Here is a 23296-nt window from a genome sequence, read left to right on the forward strand (position 1 = left end):
CTTCTTCTGTGAAGCATCTGTTCATAGCCTTAGCCCATTTTTTGATTGGGTTATTTGTATTCTTCATGTAGAGTTTTTTTGAGTTCTTTATATATTCTGGAAATTAGTGCTCTATCTGAAGTATGAGTGGCAAAGAGATTCTCCCACTCTGTAGGCTCTCTCTTCGCATTACTGATAGTTTCCTTTGCTGAGAGAAAGCTTTTCGTTTGAATCTATCCCAGTTGTTGATTCTTGTTTTTATTTCTTGTGCTATGGGAGTCCTGTTAAGGAAGTCTGATCCTAAGCCAACAAGTTGAAGATTTGGACCTACTTTTTCTTCTATAAGATGCAGGGTCTCTGGTCTGATTTCAAGGTCCTTGATCCATTGTAAGTTGATTTTTTGTGCAGGGTGAGAGATAGGGGTTTAGTTTCATTCTATTGCATATGGATTTCCAGTTTTCCCAGCACCATTTGTTGAAGAGACTATCTTTTCTCCATTGCATGTTTGACCCCTTTGTCTAGTATGAGAAAATTGTATTTATTTGGGTTTGTGTCCATGTCCTCTATTCTCTACCATTGATCTACCTATCTATTTTGATGTCAATACCATGCTGTTTTTGTTACTATTGCTTTGTAGTAGAGTTGAAGATCTGGTATTGCGATACCCCCTGTTTCATTCTTCCTGCTAAGGATTGCTTTAGCTATTCTGGGTTTGTTATTCTTCCAGATGAATTTCATGATTGCTTGCTCTATTTCTGTAAGGTACATCATTGGGATTTTAATTGGAATTGCATTGAATCTGTATAGCACTTTTGGTAGGATGACCATTTTGACAATATTAATTCTGCCTATCCAAGAACATGGGAGATCTTTCCATCTTCTAAGGTCTTCCTCAATATCTTTCTTCAATGTTTTGTAGTTTTCATTGTAGAGATCTTTTACCTCTTTGGTTAGATTGATTCCCAAGTATTTTATTTTTTTTTGAGGCTATTGCAAATGGAGTTGTTTTCCTCATTTCTCTTTCAGCTGTTTTGTTGCTTGTGTATAAAAATGCTTTAGATTTATGCATGTTGATTTTATAGCTATTTTATATGCTATTTTGCTGAATTCATTGATGAGGTCTAGAAGTTTTCTGGAGGAGTTTTTTGGATCCTCTAAATATAGAATCATGTCATCAGCAAATAGTGACAGCTTAAGTTCTTATTTTGAGAAATCATTCTTTGTATATTTTACCCATTTATTTATTTGGTCATTATTGTGTGTGTGTGTGTGTGTGTGTGTGTGTGTTAAGTTTTTGAGTTCTTTATATATTCTAATATTAATCATCTGTCAGAAAAGTGATTAGCAAAGTTTTTCTCTCATTCTGTAGACTTTCTTCTTACCCTTGTTTCCTTTACTGTGAAGAAGCTTTTTAATTTGATGCTTTTTTTGATTTTGGACAGTTTCTTAAACTACAGGAGTCTTATTAAGAGAGTTAGTGCATGTGCTAAAATGTTGGAGTGTTGTCTCTCTTCTAGCACTTGAAAATTTCCTGGTCTAATTTCTAGGTCTTTGATCCACTTTGGGCTGATTATTCAAAGGATAAGATATAGAGTCTAGTTTTGTTCTTCTACATGTGACTATCTAGTTTCCTCAGCACTATTTGGTAAAACGGTTATCTTTTCCCTCTCATATGGTTTTGGTACCTTTGTCAAGGATCAGATGACTGTATCTGTGTGAATTAGTTTCTGTCTTTTATTCTGTTTGTCTTCATGTCTGCTTTTATGGCAATACCATGCTGTTTTTGTTGCTGTGTTGGTGACACCTCCAGCATCACGGCTTGCTCAGGGTTTCTTTGGCTATTCTTGGTCTTTTCTTCTTCCACATGAATTTTAGGTATTCTTTTCAGTTCTGGGAAGAATGCTACTGGTATTTTTATTTTAATTGCATTGGATCTATATAATAATTTTATCATTTTGACAGTTCTTCTCCATGAACATAAGTATCTTTCCATGTTCTGTGGTCTTCCTCAATTTATTTTGTCAGTATTCTATAATTTATATTGTAGAGGATTTTTACCTCCTTTGTTAGATTATTGCCATTTTTGAAGATATTGTGAATGGAATAATTTTCTTGATTTCCTTTTCCTAAGATTCATTATTGGAGTGTAGGAAAGCTAGTTATTTTTGTATGTTGATGTTGTATCCTGCAACTTACCTGAATTTGTTTATCATATCCAGAAGCCTTGTGGTAGAGTCTTTGTGTCTTCTAGATATGGGATTATGTCATCAGCAAGCAGAGATAGTTTGATATCTTCTTTTCCTGTCTTTGCCCTTTAATTTCATTGCTTTCCCAATTGATCTGCCTAGAGTTTCATGAACTATATTCAATAAGAATGGTGAGAGTGGGCATCCTTGACTTGTTCCTGATTTTAGAGAAAATGCTTTCTGTTTCCTCTATCCAGTGTGATGTTGACTTTGGGTTTGCCATATATAGCATTTATGATATTTAGGTAAGTTACTTCTATCCCTAGTTTCTTTGCCTTATAGTTATGCAAAATAGTGTTTATTTTGACATTAGAATGCTTACATGGCACATAATTTGCTCCATTTCGGTCCCTAGTTCTTCCTCTTTCCTTCCCCTTTCCCTCCCCATTCCTCCTCCACTATTATCTTCCTTCTATTATTTATTTTTAATTAGTAGTTTGTAGATAGAAATACATAAAGGTGGAATGCTACAATTTTTTCATGCTGTTTATCATTCTGTTATGATCTGATAATATTCATACAATGATATGGATATGTTTTTATTTGATAAGACTTGCTTTGTATCCTAAAATATGGTGTATTTTGGAAAATGTTCCATGAGCTGGTGAGATGCAAGTGTATTCAGCTCTTATTGGGTGAAATATTCTGTGAATTTATGTTTGATATATTAGTCTTATGGTGTAATTTGTGTCAGAAGTGTCTTTATTGATTTTTATGTATGTATGACCAGTCTATTGGCAAGAGGGGTATATGACCCATCTATTGGCAATTATTGTTTATTGGGGTCTATATAGGATTTATGTGAACAAGTGATTATTTTATATAATTAGGTGCACTGATGTTTGGAGCATGGATATTTCCTATCATTATATCTTCTTTTTGGAATATTCCCTTTGTCATTATGTAGTGAATTTTCTTGTCTCTTCCATTTAATTTTTTTGCTTAAAATCTGCTTTTTTTTCAGATGTTATAATAGCTACTCCCACTAGTTTTAGTTTCAACTGCCAATGCTTCTCAGTTTTCCGTGGCAAATCTGCTGCTTTAATTCACTCTGTGAGAGGTGATGTTAATACTGCATTCTGCTGAACCATCATCTTGGAATATTTCTCTAATTTTGCTCTAAGTATAAAATATCCTAGAGTAGGACCCAATGTCACCCTCTATCCATTGCTACCTTGGGCCTGGTCATTGCTTTGGCATATTTCTTTCCTCCATTCTTCACATTAAAGTATTATTGAAAGTTGAGCAGGGTTTGTTTATATGAGGAGCAAATTACGCTATCACTTGACTGTGGGTTAGCTCAGCCACAGAGTCTACCCTGTGAACTCATAATGTTCCAGTTAATTCTCAGCCCCTCTCAGAAAAATGGGGAACAAGCAACAGAAACAACGCAACTTACCAATGTAGAGTATTAAATAAATGCCCAGTGCTTATTGTGATATCGACAACAATAATCACCTTGAAGAGTAGAATGGCAGAGTCAGCAGTTAACAGCAGCATTGTTTTAGTAAGCTTCTTTACTGCTGTGACTAAAAGACTGACAAGAACAATTTTAGAGGAGAAAAAGATTTTAGGGGGCTCACAGTTTCAGAGATCTCAGTGCATAGATACTTGGTTCTATTTCTTGGGGCTTGAGGTGAGGCAGAACATCATGGTGGTAGAGCATGGTGGAAGAAAGTGGCTCAGGGCATGATCATGAAGCAAAAACGAGTCCACTTGCCAAACACAAAGTATATACCCCAAAGTCCTGCCCCCAGTGCCTACCTCCTCTACCCATACCCTACATGCGTTCAGTGACCCCATCATTTCACCTCTGAATTTTCTTGCATTGTCTCACATATGAGCTTTTGGGGACTACATGATATCTCAACTAAAACAAGCATCATCAATAAATAGCTGCAAACTAGAGCTAGCATTAAAGTGTACAGTAGGTGTCAATTATGCCTTCAGCAATATTAACGAACCCAAGAACATGAGTGGTGAAAGTAGGAATTATGTAAACTAAATAGATCTAAAATACTGTAAAAGTACACTTCATTAGGAGAAAAGAAAGAGTAGGAAGGCAAAAGAAGTTTAAATATTGAAGAAGTAGACAAAGTGAATGTGGAAGAGAGATAGCAAGTGACTGCTATAAAGAAGGAAGAGTAAAATATAACTAAAAGAAATAGAGAAAGAACAAGAAAAATTGGCTACCAGAGGTGAAAAAGAGGAGAGAAGAAGAAATAAGAGAAAATGAAATAAACAAATAAACCAAACAGGAGGAACAATGAACAAGTCAAAAACTAAGTCAAAGCAAAGCAAACAAAAAACCGTAACCCTCTAAAGTCAAAACAGGGTGAAGCAACAAATAGGTGAAAAAAATGATAAAAATGAGGGGAAAATGTGTATATGTGAACATATATCTACATATATTTATGAACCAATCAGTACAGCAAGAATACAAAAATAATAAGGAAAAAAGGGAAGCATTCTTAATGAAAAATGAAGGGACTTTTCTCTGCTGAGGTGCTCAAAATCATTGATAAGGATGGATGTACACTGCCTATGCCTTACTGTTCTTCTTTCCATTTCTTCTTGAGCTGTTTACCTCTTAGAGCAAGGGCTAGGGATTGTTAACCCCATCCGTGCTGAGTGGCTCATTATGCTGCCAGTGGCCTGGAACTGAGTCTCACTGAATGACTCAGCTCCAAACTTGTAACCAGCATAAGGTATGACAGAATGGGAAATAGTAACAGTTGGAGTTTTATCGGTGCAAAATAGATAGATATACTCCCAGAGCAGGGCTGTTCAGAGTTCTAAATATCAAGTTACATTTGATAGTGTTTACCATTGATCAACCTTTGGGATTTTATTGGGTGGTACCTTCTCTGGAGAGAATAGCAGATGCTTATCTCTGCTGGGTATCTGAATCTCTGGGGCATCAGGAGAACTCCATTCATAAGGCAGGGTAATTAAACCTCTATAGGTCTCATGTTCTCCATCACCTATGAATGTGGTCTTCTCAGGATCAGATACCAAGTGCAAATGTGCCTGCTTTCCATCTTCTGGGTTCTCTCTAGTTGATCCTACAAGTTTCCAGACCCCAAAGGAAAGGGAGCCATTCTCTGTTCCATATCCCCAACCTGAGTAACCTTGAGTGAAATGAATTCTGTACCCACTTTAGGCATGCCCCTCCATGCTCTAAACTTCATGGCAGGTGCTTTCTGGGACAGTCCGATAATGTTTGTTTTAAGTTCCCAGCTCCCATAGCAGAAGGTCACTCCATGGTCTTTTCAAGATCGTCTCACCACCGTAGCTCTTCTCTTGCCAACCAAGACATGGAGCACTGTTTAAACACCACTTTGCTGTGCTGCTTCTGGATCAGTAATGATTAGACTGCCTCTGTTTACAGGTTTCCCCCTGTCAAATTTTATCAGAGTTTTTCTGTCTTTTTTTCTGCCTATGTCGCCTCTCCCCTCTGCAGTGAACTGATGCTATTGGCCTAGCTCTGTGTTATTATTTCTTTTCATCTGTTTAAATACACTGTAATTTCTGTTTCTCTAACACTGACCTTCAATTTCAGCAACTCTTTCACCCATCTTGCTGGAAAGCAGTACTTCTACTGCTTGAATCCCAAACCATAGAGCTACTAAAAAACACACCTTCCACTTATTTGCATCTTTTTCCAGCCCTAGGGAGAATATTTTATATGATATTTTTCAGGAGAAGTTATGTGGGTCGCAGACAGGTGGGTGCCTCAGTTACCCAATGTTTCAGAAAGTAGTTTCTTCTGAAGAGTGGGCTCTCTACATCCTATCTTGATTGCATAGATCAGCTAGAGGTATAGTCCAGTGGATCTACAGAAGACAAATTATCAATGCATCTGAATTATTAGAGTGACTTCTGTCTGGTTTTTGTTAGCACCCTTCCACGGTATGAACTGTAACTTAGGACTAGTGAGTGATTATTTTTTCTTTTTGTTCCTGGCTAACTTGAGTGTGCAGTCATTCTATAAAAGAGCAGACAGAAGCAAAAAGAAACTTCTGAGAATTTGGTCTCTGTTGCAGGAGCTTATGTGCACTTTGAGTAATTTATAAATGTCAGTTATATTCATATGATTGATTATGCTATTCAATTGAACTATGTCCTTAACATTATTCTGCCTCATGGGTAACTGCATGTTTGTTACAATATGTTAATGAGTTCAGCAATAAAAGTGCATTCTTCTATTTCTCATTGTAGTTCTATCAGTTTCTGCCTAAGATGGTTTTACTCTCCCTTGTTAAGGATTTTTATATCTTCTTGCATCTTTGAACCTTTATCTTCACATATCATCCTTCTTTATCCCTAGTAACTTACTTTCTTAGTTGTTCTCTCTGTTTAAAATTAATGTACCTACTCTTATTCTCATCTATATATTAGTTATTGCCCTAGGGAAAAGAAACTTGTTATTTCTCCATTATTCTAACAGATGATAGTTTGCTGAAAACAATGAATATCATTACAATTGCATATGTAATATATATATACACATAGTGTATGTATGCACAATAATGACTGGATGGCAACAGTTTACAAAGGCTGGGAGGGAAACTGGTATGATTTTGTTATTATAAAATACTCATACACCTGCAGTTATGTAGTCCCATTCTGTAGACTTTCTTCACCCTATCTTTCCGTTGCTGTGAAAAAGTTTTTGATTTGACAGCATATCATCTATTGATTTCTAGTTTTATTTCTTGCACTTTAGCAACCTTTTTAAGGAAAAATGGTTCCTGTGCCAATATGTTGAAGTTTGGGCTTATGTATTATTTTAGCAGTTGCAGGTTTTCTGGTCTAATTCTTAGGTCTTTGATCCACATTGAATTGACTTTTGTGTGGGATGAGAGTTGGGTTACATCCTTCTGTATATAAATTTACAGTATTCCCAGCACCCTTTGTTAAAAATATTATCTTTTCTGCAAAGTATGTTTTAGGCACCTGTGTCTAGTATCAGATAATGGTATTTATGTGGGTTTGTCTCTTTGTCTTCTGTTCTGTTACATTGGTTTTCATGTCTGTTTTGGTGCCACTACCCTTTTATTTTTATTACTGTAGCTCTGTAGTCAGGTCTAGTATTGTGATGCATTCAACATTGATCTTTTTGGTCAGGATTGCTTTGGTTGAAATTTTATTAGAGATCTTTGCATCTATATTTATCAAGGATAGTGGCCTCGAGTTTTCATTGCTTGATGTGTCTTTGGTTTTATATCAGGGTGAAACTGGCTTTATAGAATGAATTTGTCTGTGTTCCCTTCTTTTATATTTCATGGAATATTTTGAGGTCAAAAAGTTAGTTCCTCTTTACAGGGCAGGTAGAACTTGGATAAGAATCTGTACATTCCTCAGCTTTTCTTTCTTGGAAGGCTTTTGCTAGCTGCTTCAATTTAATTACTTGATATTAATATGTTTAAGTTTTCTATAACATCATGGTTTAATTTGGAAGGTTATATGTGTCTTGGAAAGTATCAGAATCATCAAGATTTTCTAATGTTTTACAATACAAGTTTTCAAAATAGTTTGTAAAGATTGGTTTTCTGTAGTGTCTGTGATGCAATTTCCTTTTTAATCTTAATTTTATTAATTTGATACTGATTACTTTGTTTTGGCTTGTTTGGCTAAGGTTTACCAACCTTTTTACTCTTTCAAAACAACAACTTAGTTTGATTCTGTTTATTGTTACTTTATTCTCAATTTCATTTATTTTAGTTTTGATTTAATAATTTCCTCTCTTTTTTCTGATTTTTATTTAAACTTGTTCTTCTTTTTCTAGGCACTTGAGGTGTAATGATTTCCTTAACCAGTATGAAGGGATGTCCTTTTTTTCTTCTGATTAATTTTGGCTTGAAGTCCATAGTGACTGATAAAAGAATAGTTTGCTTTTGTCTACAATGTGCATGGCATATATTTTCCCATCCTTTCAACTTGAGTCTTCAAAAGTCTCTGAAAGGGGAGTCTCTACTATGCAGGATATTTTTAGCTCCTCTTTTTTAATCCAATGAGCCAATCTATGTCTTTCAATTGCAGAGTTTAGATCATTTACATTTAAAGTTATTGCAGAGAGGTGAGTTTTATTTCATGGTATTTTGATGAATTTCTAACATTTAATTCAGACTTCATTCATGCTTTGGTCAGGTCACTATCATGACAAAAGAAAAAAACAATAACAATTGTAAGGAGGAAAAGTTTATTTGGGGGCTCATAGCTTCATACATCTCAGTTCATAGACATTGAATTCCACTCCTTGGGGACCAAGGTGAAGCTGAGTATCACAGCAGAAGTGTAGTGGAGAGAGAAGCAGCTAAGAACATCACAACAGGAAATAGAGAGAGGGATTCCCCTCACCATGAGTGAAATGTATACCTGAAAGGCACACCAAAATGGCCCACCTATTCCAGCCACACCCTAACTGCCTACGGTAGACAACCAATTGATCCTTGTGATGAGATAAATTCACTGGTTAGGTAAAGACATTCATAATGCAGTCAGGACACCTCTAAACTCTCTTGCATTGTCCTACACATGAGCTATTGAAGAACACCTCACATCTAAACCATAATCTTACACCCCTAACCCCAAAATCCCATGCCCATCTCCAAATATAAAATATATTCAATTCATTTAAAAGAGTCCCTATAGTCTCAGAAATTCTAAGATTGACCCAGAACTTCAGCATCTTGAATTTCTGGAAAACCACTACTATGAGGTGGACTGCAAGGTTGGACACCATATCTAGGAGCACCTTCTCATCCAGGAAACATGACTACAGCACTTTCTGAGTGCCTAGGTGGTTAGGCATGGTAAAATAAACTTTTTAGGATACACTGTACAAGTAAGGAGCTACATTGGTCTCTGTTCAAGGAAATTTTTATATTTACACCCTTGAACCTGAAATGAGTATGTTCTTGCCATTTCTGAGATGTTTCAGGGTAATGTCCTTGGTACTGTCTCTTTAGTGGCTATATTCTCTTTACCACAGATTCCTTAACTCCAGATTTACTCTGCCTTTTCAGCTCCAAGTTTTCCAAATGTTTCCTAACTTCCTTTGGAATCTCAGTGGAAGCCTCCATGACGCCTAACTTCAGCATCTTGAATTTCTGCAAAACCATTACTATGTGGTAGACAGCAAGTTAGACACCATCTCCAGTATCATGCAAGCATCGAGCAACAGTGGCTGCAGCAGGTGACTGGCCATGCTGAAGTAAAATTCTTAAGATGCCCTAAGGTGTATCAGGTAAATTACTGTCTCTTCAGTGGTACTGTCTCATTAGAGGCTAATTCTCTTTACTACCACAGCATCCTTAGCTCCAAGTTTATTCTCATTTTTCAAGTCCACATTTTCAAATATTTCTGTTCTGCTTTCTGCTCCTTATTATCACAATAAAACCCACAAAAAACTTTCCAGCAATACACATAAAACTCCCTTAGTTCTGTGCTGCTTAGAAAGTTTCTTCACCAGATTAATTAGTTCATTGCCTTAATGCAGTCTTACAGAAACTCTTAGGGCACAGCAGAATGTGGACACTTCTTAGTAAGAATATAACACCAGATGATAAATAAGTCCTGTTGACCCTTGTACAACTTTGAGTCACATATCATGCTAGTGTTGTCTCCAAAGGACTTCTGTATTTCTACCCCTCTAGTTATTCTGGTTACAGCCCACATGACCTTCCTCTTGACTTTTCCCTGCTCAATCATCACCTTTCCTCACCAGATGTTCCATGGAACTGGCATGGTACTAAATCTTAGGGGTCTCCACTGCAATTTTAATTTCCTTCTCAATTCTACATAAATTTCCCTCTGTGGGGAAGATCTTAGGGACTTCAGCCCTGTGGCACTTTGCCTAGACACTCAGGTCTTACGTTGGTATATCGGTGGAAGCCTCCATGAACTCTCTCTAAAACCTTCCTTTTAGAAGGCAACTACTATAATGTGGTGTACAGTAGTGTGGGACTCCACCTCAAGCTGAATCCCTTGAGGAACAGTGATAGTAGGATAAACCGAGTACCTGAGTAGTTGGGTATGTTCAAATAAGCTTCTTCGTATGCCCTGTGTAAGGAAGTGCCCCACTGCTATCTGTTTAATTGAATTTTTACTTTTACATCCTTGAACCTGAAATGAATAGGGTCTTGTCAATTCCTGGGACATTTCAGGTAAAGTCTTTGGTATTATTTCTTTAGTGGTTCTCTTCTCTTTAACTACCACAGGTTCATTAGCTCCAATGTTACTCTCACTTTTGAAGTCCAAGTGTTCCAAATATATTTGTTCTGTTCTGCTCTTTTTCATGATCAATAGAGTAAAACTCAAAAAAGCCTCCAGCAATATTCCTTGCCTTTAAATACAGTCAAACAGAAAGGACAGCAAAATGTGAACAACTTCTTAGCCAGAACATGCCTTGCATGTCCTTGACTAATTTCCTACACAGTCCTCCTTTCCTTTTGAAATCTCTTGAACCCAACTTTGACTTCCACAGTCCTCCTGGCTTTCTCCAATGTTAAATTCGCCCCAGAATTGTCCATTCACATCCACATGCCACATCCCTTTTCTTTTCCACTTTGCCTCCAAAAGACTCCAAATGTTTCTGAAACACATGGTCAGATTGTCAAAGCAACAACTTGACACCTGAGTACCAACTGCTGTTTTAAGTCAACTTTTGTGCTACTGTGACCCCAAGATTGTACAAGTATAATTAGAGGAGGAAAACTTTATTTTGGGGCTTCTGTTTTCAGAGATCTCAGTCCATCCAATACTTTTCCTTGAGAACTGAGGAGACACTCAACATCACAGCAGAATTCTGCGGACCAGAAAGGCAGCTTAGGATAGCATCCCAGGAAGGAGAAGGAGAGAGATTACCCTCACCATGGACACTATGTATACCCTAGTGGCATACCTCACATGGCCCAAGTGTTCCAGCCAAACACTACATCCTATGGCAGCCAACCAGTTAATCCTCTTTAGGGAACTAATTCGCACAATAGGAGAAGGCTCTCAGAGCCCAATCAGTTTACCCTCAAATTTTCATGCATTATCTCACACATGACCTATTGAGGGACCTCTCATATTTAAACCATAAAATGACACCATGCTCCAAACTGCTCATGCCCATCTGAAAATGAAAAATACTTCCAGTCCACTTGCAAGAGTCCATAGCCTCCACAGTTCCAAGATTACAAAACGTCCTAGTCCAAAGTCATTCTGAGAATGTTAATGTTAGTAAGAACATAACACCAGATGGAAAATAAGTCCTGTTGACCCTTGTACAACTTTGAGTCACGTATCATGCTAGTGTTGTCTCCAAAGGACATCTGTATTTCTACCCCTCTGGTTATTCTGGTTACAGCCCACATGACCTTCCTCTTGACTTTTCCCTGCTCAATCATCACCTTTCCTCACCAGATGTTCCATGGAACTGGCATGGTACTAAATCTTAGGGGTCTCCACTGCAATTTTGTGTTATCCCAATTAAAATAGCAAAACCAAATTACACACATATACACACATACACAAATACATGTATGTATATGTATATATTCTGACACATTATAAATGCTTCCATTCCCCTGTGGAGAAACAGGGTCATAGACAAATGGAATGGGACCAAAGTGAGATGTGAATCCTCTGGTCAAGGAGTCTTGTTAGCCCATGTCCAGCTTCAGGACACATGATATGCTAGTGTTTTCTCCCAAGGGCTCATGTATTTCTAAATCTATGATTTTGCTGTATACAGCCTACATGACCACCCTCTTGGCTTGTCTCTGTTTGAATCCTTGGGTTTCCTCAGCAGATGATTCATAGTACTGACATTTCTTAACCTTAGCAGTCTTCACTCCAACTTTAACTTCATTCTCAATTCTACATAGATTGCTCCTCTCTGGGAATGAACATAGGTGCTCCAAACCTGCTGTATGTTGCTGGACCTCCAAGACCTTCCTTAGGAATCTGGATGGAAGTTCCCATGATCCCTATGTCCAGTATCTTGCATTTCTTCAAAACCACCCCTGTGTGGGAGACAGCAAGTTGGACCCCATCTCGAGTAGAATCCCTGCATCCGGGAACAGTGGCTGCAATCTCTGTGGGTCTGGGTGGCTGGGCATGGTAAAATAAATAATTCTTAAGATGCCCTGTGCAAGTAATGTGCCACACTGGTTTCTGTTCAAGTGCATTTTTACTTTTACACCCTTGAGCCTTACATGAAAATGGTCTTGCCAATTCGTGAGATGTATCAAGGTAAATTATTGTCTCTTTCGTGGTACTTTCTCTTTAGTGGCTATATTCTCTTTACCTCAAGATCCTTAGCTCCTTTACTCTCACTCTCCAAGTCCACGTTTTCCAACTACCTCTTGAGCCCAGCTTTGATTTTCCACCATCCTATTGAATTTACTCCAGAATTTCCCATTCAGGATCCCCTGCCATGTCCCATTGCTTTTCCAGTTTACCTCCAAAAGCCTCCAGATTCTTCTGAAGTACATGGTCATTTAGTCAGTGCAGTAATCTGACACTTCGATAGCAGTTGCTGTTTTAGTCAGCTTTACTTCTACTGTGACTCCAAGATTGGACCATGGAAACTAGAGGACAAAAACTTTCCTTGGGATCTTCTGTTTTCAGAGGTCTCTGAAGTCTTTTAGTTGAGACCTGAGGTAAGGTTCATCATCCCAGCTAACCTCAGTGGTTCAGACAGGCAGCTCAGGACATCACACCAGGAAGTAGAGGGAGAGAGAATCCTGTCCACAGGGACATAACATAAGCCCCAGAGGCACACCCCATGTGGCCACCCTCTTCCAGTCATATATTACATGCCTACAGTATTGAACCAGCTAAACCTGATCAGGGGATTAATTCACACATTATGTGAAGACTTTCATAACCCATTCTTCACCTTCATACTATCATGCATTATCTCACACATGAGCTATTCAGGGGTCCCTCATACTTAAACCATAAGTTACACCACTGAGCCCTAGTGCTTATGCCCATCTCCAAATATAAAGTAAATTCCTTCCATTTACAAGAGTCCTTATTATTCTCTACAGTTCCATGATTGCCCAAAAGTTCTAGTCCAAAGTCTATTCATGATATCAAGGCCAATTCTCTGGTTAGCCCATTTAAAGAACAAAACCAAAATACACAGACACACACACACACACACACACACACACACACACACAAACACACACACATCCTGACACATTTTAAATGTTTCCTTTCCCCTTGGGAGAATAGGGTCATAGAGAGAAGGGATGGGACCAACGTAAGATCACAATCAGCTCGTTGTGCAGTCATGTTGGCCCATGTCCCGCACAGGGTAACATGACATACTAGTGCTTTTTCCAAAGGGCTTGTGTATTTCTACCCCTATGATTTTTCTACTTACTGACCACATGACCTCCCTCTTATCTTATCTCTTCTCAGATCCTCAGCTTTCCTTACCATATGTTCCATGGTACTGGCATTTCCTAATCTTAGATGTATCCACTACAATTTTACTTCTTTTCAATTCTACATGCATTGCATGCTCTGAGAATGCCCTTGGGGCCTCCATCCCTGCTGCCAGTTGCCTGGCCTCTCGATCTTTCTTTGGAATCTAAATGGAAGCCTCCATGACCCTTATCTCCAGCATCTTGTATTTCTGCAAACCACTATTGTGTGATAGACAGCAAGTCAGGCACCATCTCAAGCAGCATCACTGCCTCCAGGAGCACTGGCTGTAGTAGCCCCTGATTTCCTGACCGACTGGGCATGGGAAAATAAACTTCTTAGGATGCCCTGTCCAAGTACGATGCCCCACTGGTCCCTCCTCTAGGGAATTTTTATAATTACACCCTTGAGCCTGCAGTGAATATGTTCTTGCCAATTCCTGAGTTGTTTCAGGGTAATATCCTTCATACTGCCTCTTTAGTGGCTGTATTCTCTTTAACTACCACAGGATCCTTACCTTCAGTTGTATTCTCACTTTTCAAATCAATATTTTCTAAGTATTTCTGTTCTTCTCTCTGCTCCTGATTATCACCATAAAACCCACAAAAAAACCTCCAGCCACACTCATGCTCCTCCCTAAGCTCTGTGCTGCCTTGAAAATTTCTTGACCACATTACTTAGTTCATCACCTTTAAATACAATCACACAGAAACTCTCAGGGCACAGCAAAATGTGGCCAACATCTTAGCCAGAACATAACATGCATGACCTTAAGTCGAATTTCCTACAGAGTCCTCCTTTTCTTCTGAATCCTGTTGAGCCCAGCTTTGACTTTCCACCATCCTATTGGCATTCTCCAATTCTGAATTCTCACCAGAATTGCCCATTCAGTTCCATTGCCCCATCCCATTGCTTTTCCAGCTTGCCTCCAAAAGCTTCCAAATGCTTCTGAAGCACATGGTCTATTAGTCACAGCAACAACCTAACACCTCAGTACCAATTACTGTTTAGTCAGCTTTTCTGCTACTGTGACCCCCTGTTGGAATAAGAGAAACTAGAGGCCAAAACTTTATTTCGGAGCCTCTGTTTTCAGAGGTCTCAGTCCATTCTAGTCTTTCCCTTGATACCTGCAGTGATGTTCAACATCCCCGTAGAACTCAGCAGTTCAGATCAGCAGCTCAGGACATCATACCAGGAAGCAGAGGGAGAGAGACTCCCCTTAAATATATACACCTTGGGCACACCCCAGTTGGTCCACCTTTTCCAGCCACGTACACATGCCTACAGTATCAAACCACCTAAACCTGATCAGGGGATTAATTCACACATTAGGTGAAGACTCTCATAACCCTACCAGTTCTCCTTTAAACATTTATACATTATCTCACACAAGAGCTTTTAAGGGACACCTCACATTTAAAGCATGACCTTGGAGCTGGGGATATAGCTCAACTGGTAGAGTGCTTGCCTCACATGCACAAAGCCCTGGGTTCAATCCCTGCCACGAAAAAAAATTTTTAAATAATAAAATAAAGCATGACCTTACACCACTGATCCCAAAATCTCATGCCCATCTCCAAATGTAAAATACATTCAGTTCATTTACAAGAGTCTTTTTTTTTTTTTTTGGGTGCTGGGGATCGAACCCAGGGCCTTGTGCTTGCAAGGCAAGCACTCTACCAACTGAGCTATCTCCCCAGCCCCCAAGAGTCTTTATAGTCTTTCCAGTTCCAGTGTGGGTCCAAGTCCAGCATTGGCTCACACATCATTCTAGTGTTATCTCCAAAGTCCTTGTGTATTTCTACCCCTATGTTTTTGATGGTTACAGCCCACATGACCCCCTTCTTGGCTTATCTCTGCTTGAATTTTCAGCTTTCATCAGCAGATGTTACATGATACTTGCATTTCTTAGTCATAGGTGTCTCCACTGCAATTTAAACTTCCTTCTCAATTCTGCATGCACTGACTTCTCTGGAGATGCACAGAGGGACTACAACTCTGCTTCACTCTTCCTGACCTTCCAGACGACCTTTAGAATCTCGTTGGAAGCCTCTATGACCCCTACCTCCATTATCTTGCATTTTTACAAAACCACTACTCTGTGGTGCACAGCAAGGGCAGCATTTCCTCATCCAGTACCTTTGTCTCCAGCAATCTCCGAGTGCCTGGGTGGCCAGACATGGTAAAATAAACTTCTTAGGATGTCCTGCACAAGTAAAGTGACCCACTGGTCTCTGTTCAAGGGAATGTTTACATTTACACCCATGAGCCTGACATGAGAATGATCTTGCCAATTCCTGAGATGCTTTAGGGTAAAATCTTTAGTATTATCTCTTTAGTTGCTGAAATCCAGCATCCTGTTTTCCTGCAAAGCCAGCACCAATGTGCTTGATGTAAAGATCTGTGACCATTTCAAGCAGTAGCCAAGCCTACTGGGACCATGGTAGCAGCAGCCCCTGAGTGCCTGGGTGACTGAGCATAGTGCAAAAAATTCCATCCCCACTGTGCAAACATGGTATCCCAATGGTCTCTTCTCAAAGGAAATTTTACTTTTACACCCTTGAGCCTGAGATTGGTTTGGTTTTGTCAGTTCCCAAGATATCTCAAGCCATCTTTCATATTGTTTCTGTGCAAAGAATGTATTATCGCTTTAGTGATTGTGATACCTTTAACAAGCACAAATTTCTTAGCCTGTTTTACTCACAATTTTCTGATCAAACTGCCAGTTTTTCAAATGTTTCTGCTTTGGGCAAAATGTAGACAACTTCTGTTTTAGTCAGGTTTTTCATTGCTGTGACCAAAAAAAATCTGAAAAGAACAATTAGAAGAGGAAAGTTTATTTGGGACTCAGGGTTCTGAGTTCTTGGTCCATAGATTATCAACTCCATTCCTTGGGACTTGGGGTGAGGCAGGAAATCATGCCAGAAGGGTGTGATGGAAGAAAGCAGCTGAGAGTATGGCACCAGTAAACAGAAAGAGATCTGTCCTCACCAGAATAAGCAGTATAAACCCAAATAATTGTTCCTAATGACCCTCCTCCTCTAGACACACCTCACCTGCTTTTACCACTCAGTTAATCCCTATCAGGCATTAATTCACTGATTCAATGAAGACTCATAATCTGATCATTTTATATCTGAACTTTTTTGCATTGTCTCAAACATGAATTTTGGAGGTCACCTACATTTAAAGTGTAACATTCTGCCCCTGGTCTCCAAAATTTCATACCCATCTCACAATGCAAAAAAAAATTTAGTCCATTTTGCAAGAGTCCACATAGTCTTTACTGTTCCAGGATTGCCCAAAATCCAAGCCAAAGTTTCCACTGAGACTCAAGGCACACATTACATCATAAGCCCCTGTAAAAAACAAAAGCAAAATACATATAGCCAACACGTAAAGGTACAGAGTAAATATATCTATTCCACAAGGGTGAAATAGTGGCATAGAAAAAAGAATTGGTACCCAAAAAAGACAAATTTAGCTGAGAAAGCAAATCCTGTAGCTCCATCTCCAGCATCTGGGGACCATGGTATCCTGATGTTCTCTCCAAAGGGCTTGTCTAGCTCTGCCCATATGGCCTTTCTGCTTATAGACTACCTTGCCTCTTTCTTTGTTTGTCTCTGCTCAATTATTTCAGCTTTCCTTTGTAGATATTCCACAGTACCAGCATTTCTTAATCTTGGGGGTCTCCACTTAAGCCTCAACTTCCTTCTTACTTCTTCATGCATTGCCCTCTCAGGGGCAGTTTGTGGGAACTATGTCCCTTGGGCACTTTGCCTGGCCTCCCAGGTCTTACTTTGAAATCTTAGGGGTAGCCTCCATAAACTCCTGACTCCAGAATCCTGCATTCCTGCAGAAGCAGCACCACATGGTTGCCACCATTTTGAGTAGTAGCCTAGCCTCTAGGGTCCAGGGCTCCAGCAGCCTCTAGTACCTGGTTGGCTGAGCATGGTGAAACAACTTCCAAGCTCACCCTACCAATACAAGCAGGGTGCCCCACTGGCCCCTTCTTTTTTTTTTTTTTAACACCCTTCAGCCTGAGATGGGTGTGGCCTTGTCAATTCCTGAGATGCCCTCAAACCATCTTTCTTATTGTCTCTGGGTAAAATCTTGAGTATGTCTTTAGTGGCTGTGTTATCTTTAACAACCACATGTTCCTTAGCCCCTACACATTCTGGCCAAAGTGCAAGTTTTTCAAATCATTCCAATCTGATTCTGATTCTGATAATCACAATAAATTTGACTAAAACTCACCAGCAATATTCATGCCACCACCTGAATACTCTGCTGCCTAGAAATTTCTTCTGCCAGATTAAGAGGTTCATCACCTTTAAATTCAGACTCAGGCTGCCTAGAAATTTCTTCTGTCAGATTAAGAGGTTCATCACCTTTAAATTCAGATTCATGCAAAGTCTCAAGACAGGCAAAATTTAGGCAACTTCTTAGCCATAATGTAACATGAATGTCCTCTAGTTCAGTTTCTAATAGAGTCCTCCTTTTCTTCAGAAATCTCTTTAGTCCAATCTACTGACAAGTCTTACTATTACCAAAAGCTCAATCCTTGTCCCCATTGTCAATCCAATAATAAGGGCATGCTTTTGAAAAAAAGGAAAAAAAAATGGTTTATTGCTTTGCTAGCAGAGTAGAAACACTGGGGACTTCTGTCCCAAAGGTTGTGATTCTGAGGGCTTTTGTAGAGGTGCTCAGAGAGAATAAGATTAGGGAGGAGAGATCAGGAAAGAGAAGATAGGGAAAAGATCAGGGAGGAGAATATCAGAAAGGGGAAGGTTAAGGAAAAGAAGAGCAGGGAGAAGGTCAGGGAGAAGAAGGTTAGGAAAAAGTAAAAAAATGTAAGTTTCAAAGCCACAAGGGAGAGTCAAAGCATCAAATGAACATCATGCCAGTCTTCTGAGCTCCCACCAAAATTGCCCATTAAGGTCCTCATAAAACATTCTAAAACTTTTCCAATTTGCATTGCTAAACTTTCCAAAATTTCCTCCCACAAATTCAAAAAAAGCCCCCAAAACTTCTCAACCACAGGGTCAGGATGGTCACAGCAACGTCTCCACTTCCCTGTACTAATTTCTGTCTTATTCAACTTTTTTGTTGCTGTTACCAAAAGATCTGAGAAAGACAATTAGAGGAGGAGGCAAAGTTGATTTTGGGACTCATGGTTTCAGAGGTCTCACTCCATAGATGATGGACTTGGGGCTCAAGATGAAGCAGAACATTGTGGAAAAAGGGTGTGGTGGAGTAAAGCATGGGAACTGGGTACCAGGAAGCAAAGAGAGAAAGATAGAGAGAGCACTCCTCACCATGACAAGATATAATCCCCAAGGCACACCCCCAATGACCCACCTCCTTCAAGTCACACCCTACCTGCTTTCAGTTACCACTCAGTCAATATCCATAGGGGGATTGATTCACTGATTAGGTGAAGATTCTTGTAACCCAATCATTTCATCTCTAAAATTTCTTGTATTGTCTCACACATCAACCTTTGGGTGACACCTAATACCTAAACCACAGCAACTTCTTTCATAACGTGGATGGCCTCTAGTTCAGTTTCCCAGAGTTGTTCTTCTATTAAATCTCAGGATTCCAGTCTTACCATCAAAGTCCCATCAGCATTCTGCTCTTCTGAACCTGCAACAGATATAACCACTAAACTCTGCTTACAACATTCTAATGCTGTCCCAGCTTGCATCTCTAAACTTTTCAAAATTTCTCCCTGCCACAAAACAGCTCCAAAGGTTTCTGAACCACATGGTCATATTAATCACCACAATGACCCCTCTTCTAGCTACCAATATCTTTTTTCATCAGATTTTTAATTTCTGTGACCTTAAGAGAACAACACAGAGGATGAACCACTTATTTGGGCTTATGGTCTCAGAGGTTCAGTGTATGATCTGCTGACTCCGTAATCTGGGCCAAGGGTGAGGCACAACATTCAGGCGGAAGTGTTATGGGTAGAAATTGGGATCAGGTTCATGTTCCAGAGTCTAAGAATGAACACTGTGAGCACTGAGATAAGCAAGCAAGCAGAAATTTATTGAAGAGCAAGTTAAGGTTCAGAAGTGTAAGAAAGCTCCCAATGGACAGTATGAGAGGGAAGAGATTGCAATCAGGGTCTCTTGGCATTCCTTTTTTTTTTTTAAAGGCACATAAAGGAAATTCTACTGACCCTCTTGTAACCTGTCCTTGAGATTTTAATTGCTTCATGCAAGGTCTCAGGCTGAGTTTCATAATTGTCTTTTTGTGACAATAGAGGTTTTTGTCCCTTTTGAGAAATATGTATTTTGACCTGCTGAAGCACATCTCAAACAGCAGGACATACCTTAAAGGGTGGTCCTGACATCCCTACTCCTTATCAGCCCTCACCATTCTTTCCTGCTCTGCCTGCCTATTTCCCCTACCCCAGGAGGGTGTGGCAGAGAAAAACAGCTTTGTGTATAGCAACAAGGAAGCAGAGAGAGAGCTCCAATCACAGGGGACAAGATATAAACCTCAAAGTCCTTCTCCCAGTGACCTATTTTTTCTAGTCACACTGTACCTGCCTATAGTTGTCACCAAATTGGTCCATATCAGTGGGTTAATCCACTGGTTAGGTTATAACTCTCATAATCTAGTTATGTCACCTCTGAATATCTTCCCATTGTCTCACACTTGAGTTTTGTGGGACAACTCATATTTAAACCATAAAATCCCCCAAATGTTTGTGTGCTATGAGCTTGGTCCCCAATTTTATAGTTTAAACATGGTAGAACTTTAATGGGTTAGTGGGAGATGATTAGATCATGGGGACACCATTCACACAATGGATTAGTGTGATTTTCACAAGTCTGCAATAGTTCCCATTAGAGAGAGTTCTTATAAAATTATGAGCCTTACCTCTCCCCATGCTCTTGCTTCCTCATTCTGTTCTGTGTTTTTCTTAATGTGGCCATTTCCTCTTCCACCTCTCTGATATATAATGTAGCCAGGGTGGATGTTGCCAGATGTCAGCACCATGCTGTTAAGACTTTCCAGCTCCCAGTCATGAGTCTTTTACACTATCCAACCTTAGGTATTTTGTTACAGCAACACAAAACAGACTAATGCCGTGGACCATGAGAATGGTAGTAGTACCTGTAAGGAATCCCACGAAAACCACACCGGACATGGGAAATCACATAAGGGAGTTTATTAAGCAAACAGAGTGTCTCTCTGAAGGGTAAGAGAAAATGAGAGGAAAAGAAAGGGAAAGAGAAAGGGCATGCACTAGAGAGAGTGGAAAAGCGAGGAGGAGAAAGAAAGTGAGTCAGGGGGAGAGAAAAGCAAGAGAGAAAAGATGGCGGTGAAGCTATCTTTAAGAATCCCACCAGGCTAACAGGGGACCAATAATGGAGAAGGATACTTGCAAGCTGACTGATGAACCAATAGCTAGGTAGGATGTTCACAGACTGACAGTAGTTGGGAGGCAGGGAAATGGTTGCAACAGAAAGGGCGGGGAGAGCAGCTTTGTACATTACATTCACCCGTTTCTGTTTTTATAAGAAAATCTTTTGTTCTCTAGTTCTTTCCCGCCTTAACTCTCCTTCCTGCCTAAGTTACTAGGGCTGGTTTTGCAGGTGAGATGTAAAAAGTCCATTCTCCCAGGCGCAGTCTTCTAAACTTCCAGAGGCAGATGGTTTTCATGGACTTCATTTCCTTGACCTGACTGATCCCCTATTTCTACACTAACTGCCTGTCCCCAATTCTGGCTTTATTCACCCCTCTAATTTTAGGAACTCCTTTACTGCTGTAGGGAAAGGGGGTTGATGACCGCTCTGGCTTCTTCGAGCTGGAAGGGGGCAGCATGGGGCAAGCAGTTTGGAGTTCCCTTTTTAGAAATCAGGTTAATCGAGGGGTCCATGGTAGAAGTCTGGTTGGGGAAGAGCAGGTTGTAAAGGAATCTGGGGGTGGGTGCTTCTGTGAGAGAAGAACAAAAAGACATGAGTACTGAAATGAGATTGATACAATATAAATGTTGCAGAATCTGGAACATGCCAATGAATATATAAAGATGACAGAAGATAATAATTACTCACCAGGGGGTGGAAGAACTGAGAAGTTGTTCCCATAACAAGGCTAGCAAAGGCTAGAGAGGACAAGGCCTTTATTTGGGAACTTTAACATTGTCCAGGTTATCAGGAATATAACACAACATTTAGTAGAGATCTCTATACTTCTGTTACTAGCAAACATAGATTAAGCCTACCTGTGTCTGCAGGCCTTAAACTGACTAAAACTTCTGACTCTGGCAGTTTCTTTTGATAGTTATCAGGCACATTTGCCTAAGAATCTCTCTTTTGTAGCTTTTAGTCTTTATTCTAGTGGGCTAACACAAGTGTACATCTTAAGTTACATCTTAAGTTACATTTAACTATTATTTCTTTTAAATGCCCAAGAATGGCCATATTTTGGTTTTAACTGTTTTGCTGGGTGTCTAAGATCAAGCTAGTCAAATTGACCTGTTCCTGTCTGTTAAAGAGTCAGCTGAGTTCCCACAGGGGTCACTTGTAGAGAACTTAAGAGCAGCTTCTTAGCTCCATCAGTGCCCTTGGTTAGGCAGGGTCTCCTTGATGAGGTGGCTTCCCTTGGAAGCATTAGGGGTGTCTCCCTTTTTCCATGACCCTCCTCTGCAGCAGGTGCACTGATTGACTTTTCATCCTCTAGTGGCCTCATTAATCTCCTTGATCAGAAGGTTGCGTAACCCACCCAGAGTTGCAAAGCTCCTTAGAGAAGTCCTCTTGTTCCCTGGGTTCAGGTTGACTTTGAGGGAAGACCCAAATATGGACTTTTCTTGACCTCTGTATTTAATCTCAATCTCTAAGTTTGATCTTAACCATCAAGCAAGCCAGTCTCACCAGTCATAAAGTAAGAGTACTGGGCTTTAACTTCAATGTTTATAACTTCACAGTTATTTACCCCCTTTTATCTAATTGGGGTCTACATTATCTGTCTTATAGGTGATGGCTTACTATTTATTTCAAAGTTAATCTATGGTGTACTTCTGCAAAATATTAATCAGGCAACAGTTAGAGTTTACAAGGAAAATACAAAATGGAATCAACAACAGTAAAGCATTCAGTTTGTGCAATAGCTATCTTGAATTTTGGCTGAGTTATTCATTATATCCCCTGTTTGAGATCATAGTAATCTTTACAACAAACATCAAACTTCTGAACACAACTTTAAATGAGTTAAAGTCTGGCTTACTTTGGAGCCATTCTAACATGCATCAGGGTTGTGAGGCAGAGCCTTACCTCAGGTAAGGTGGGGCTTTTCCTGAAGCTAATTTTTTCCTCTTTTGCCATGACCAGCATGACCAAATTCTCAAGTTCAGTGAGGGGCAAAGGAGTATTAGAAAATAAAGGTTTATAAACACAGATTCTGAAGATTAAGCTGAGATCAGATGGAGCTCTGTTCTCTGATGGAAATGCAGATCTAAAGAGTTATGTAGGCAATCTTTATATATGTATATAAGCATTATTCTTTGTTTTCAGGAAAGTTACAGAGACTAGGACATTAACGTAACTTTTTTTTCTTTTCAGAGCTGCAAAGTGCAATGTTAGGAGCTCTGTGTAGCTCTCAAGGAAGTCCACTGTCCA

The 23296-nt window shown here is 39.6% G+C and overlaps 1 long non-coding RNA gene across 1 annotated transcript in view; it reads left to right on the forward strand.

Moving 5' to 3' along the window:
- Positions 1–9370, forward strand: part of LOC124977881 (uncharacterized) — a 120103-nt gene extending 110733 nt beyond the window's left edge. Inside the window, exon 4 of the long non-coding RNA XR_007107277.1 lies at positions 9257–9370. This is a non-coding gene — a long non-coding RNA (uncharacterized LOC124977881). The remainder of the gene's footprint in view (positions 1–9256) is intronic.
- The last annotated feature ends 13926 nt before the right edge of the window (positions 9371–23296 follow it).

Source organism: Sciurus carolinensis, chromosome 2, assembly GCF_902686445.1.
Source record: "Sciurus carolinensis chromosome 2, mSciCar1.2, whole genome shotgun sequence".
Classification (NCBI taxonomy): domain Eukaryota; kingdom Metazoa; phylum Chordata; class Mammalia; order Rodentia; family Sciuridae; genus Sciurus; species Sciurus carolinensis.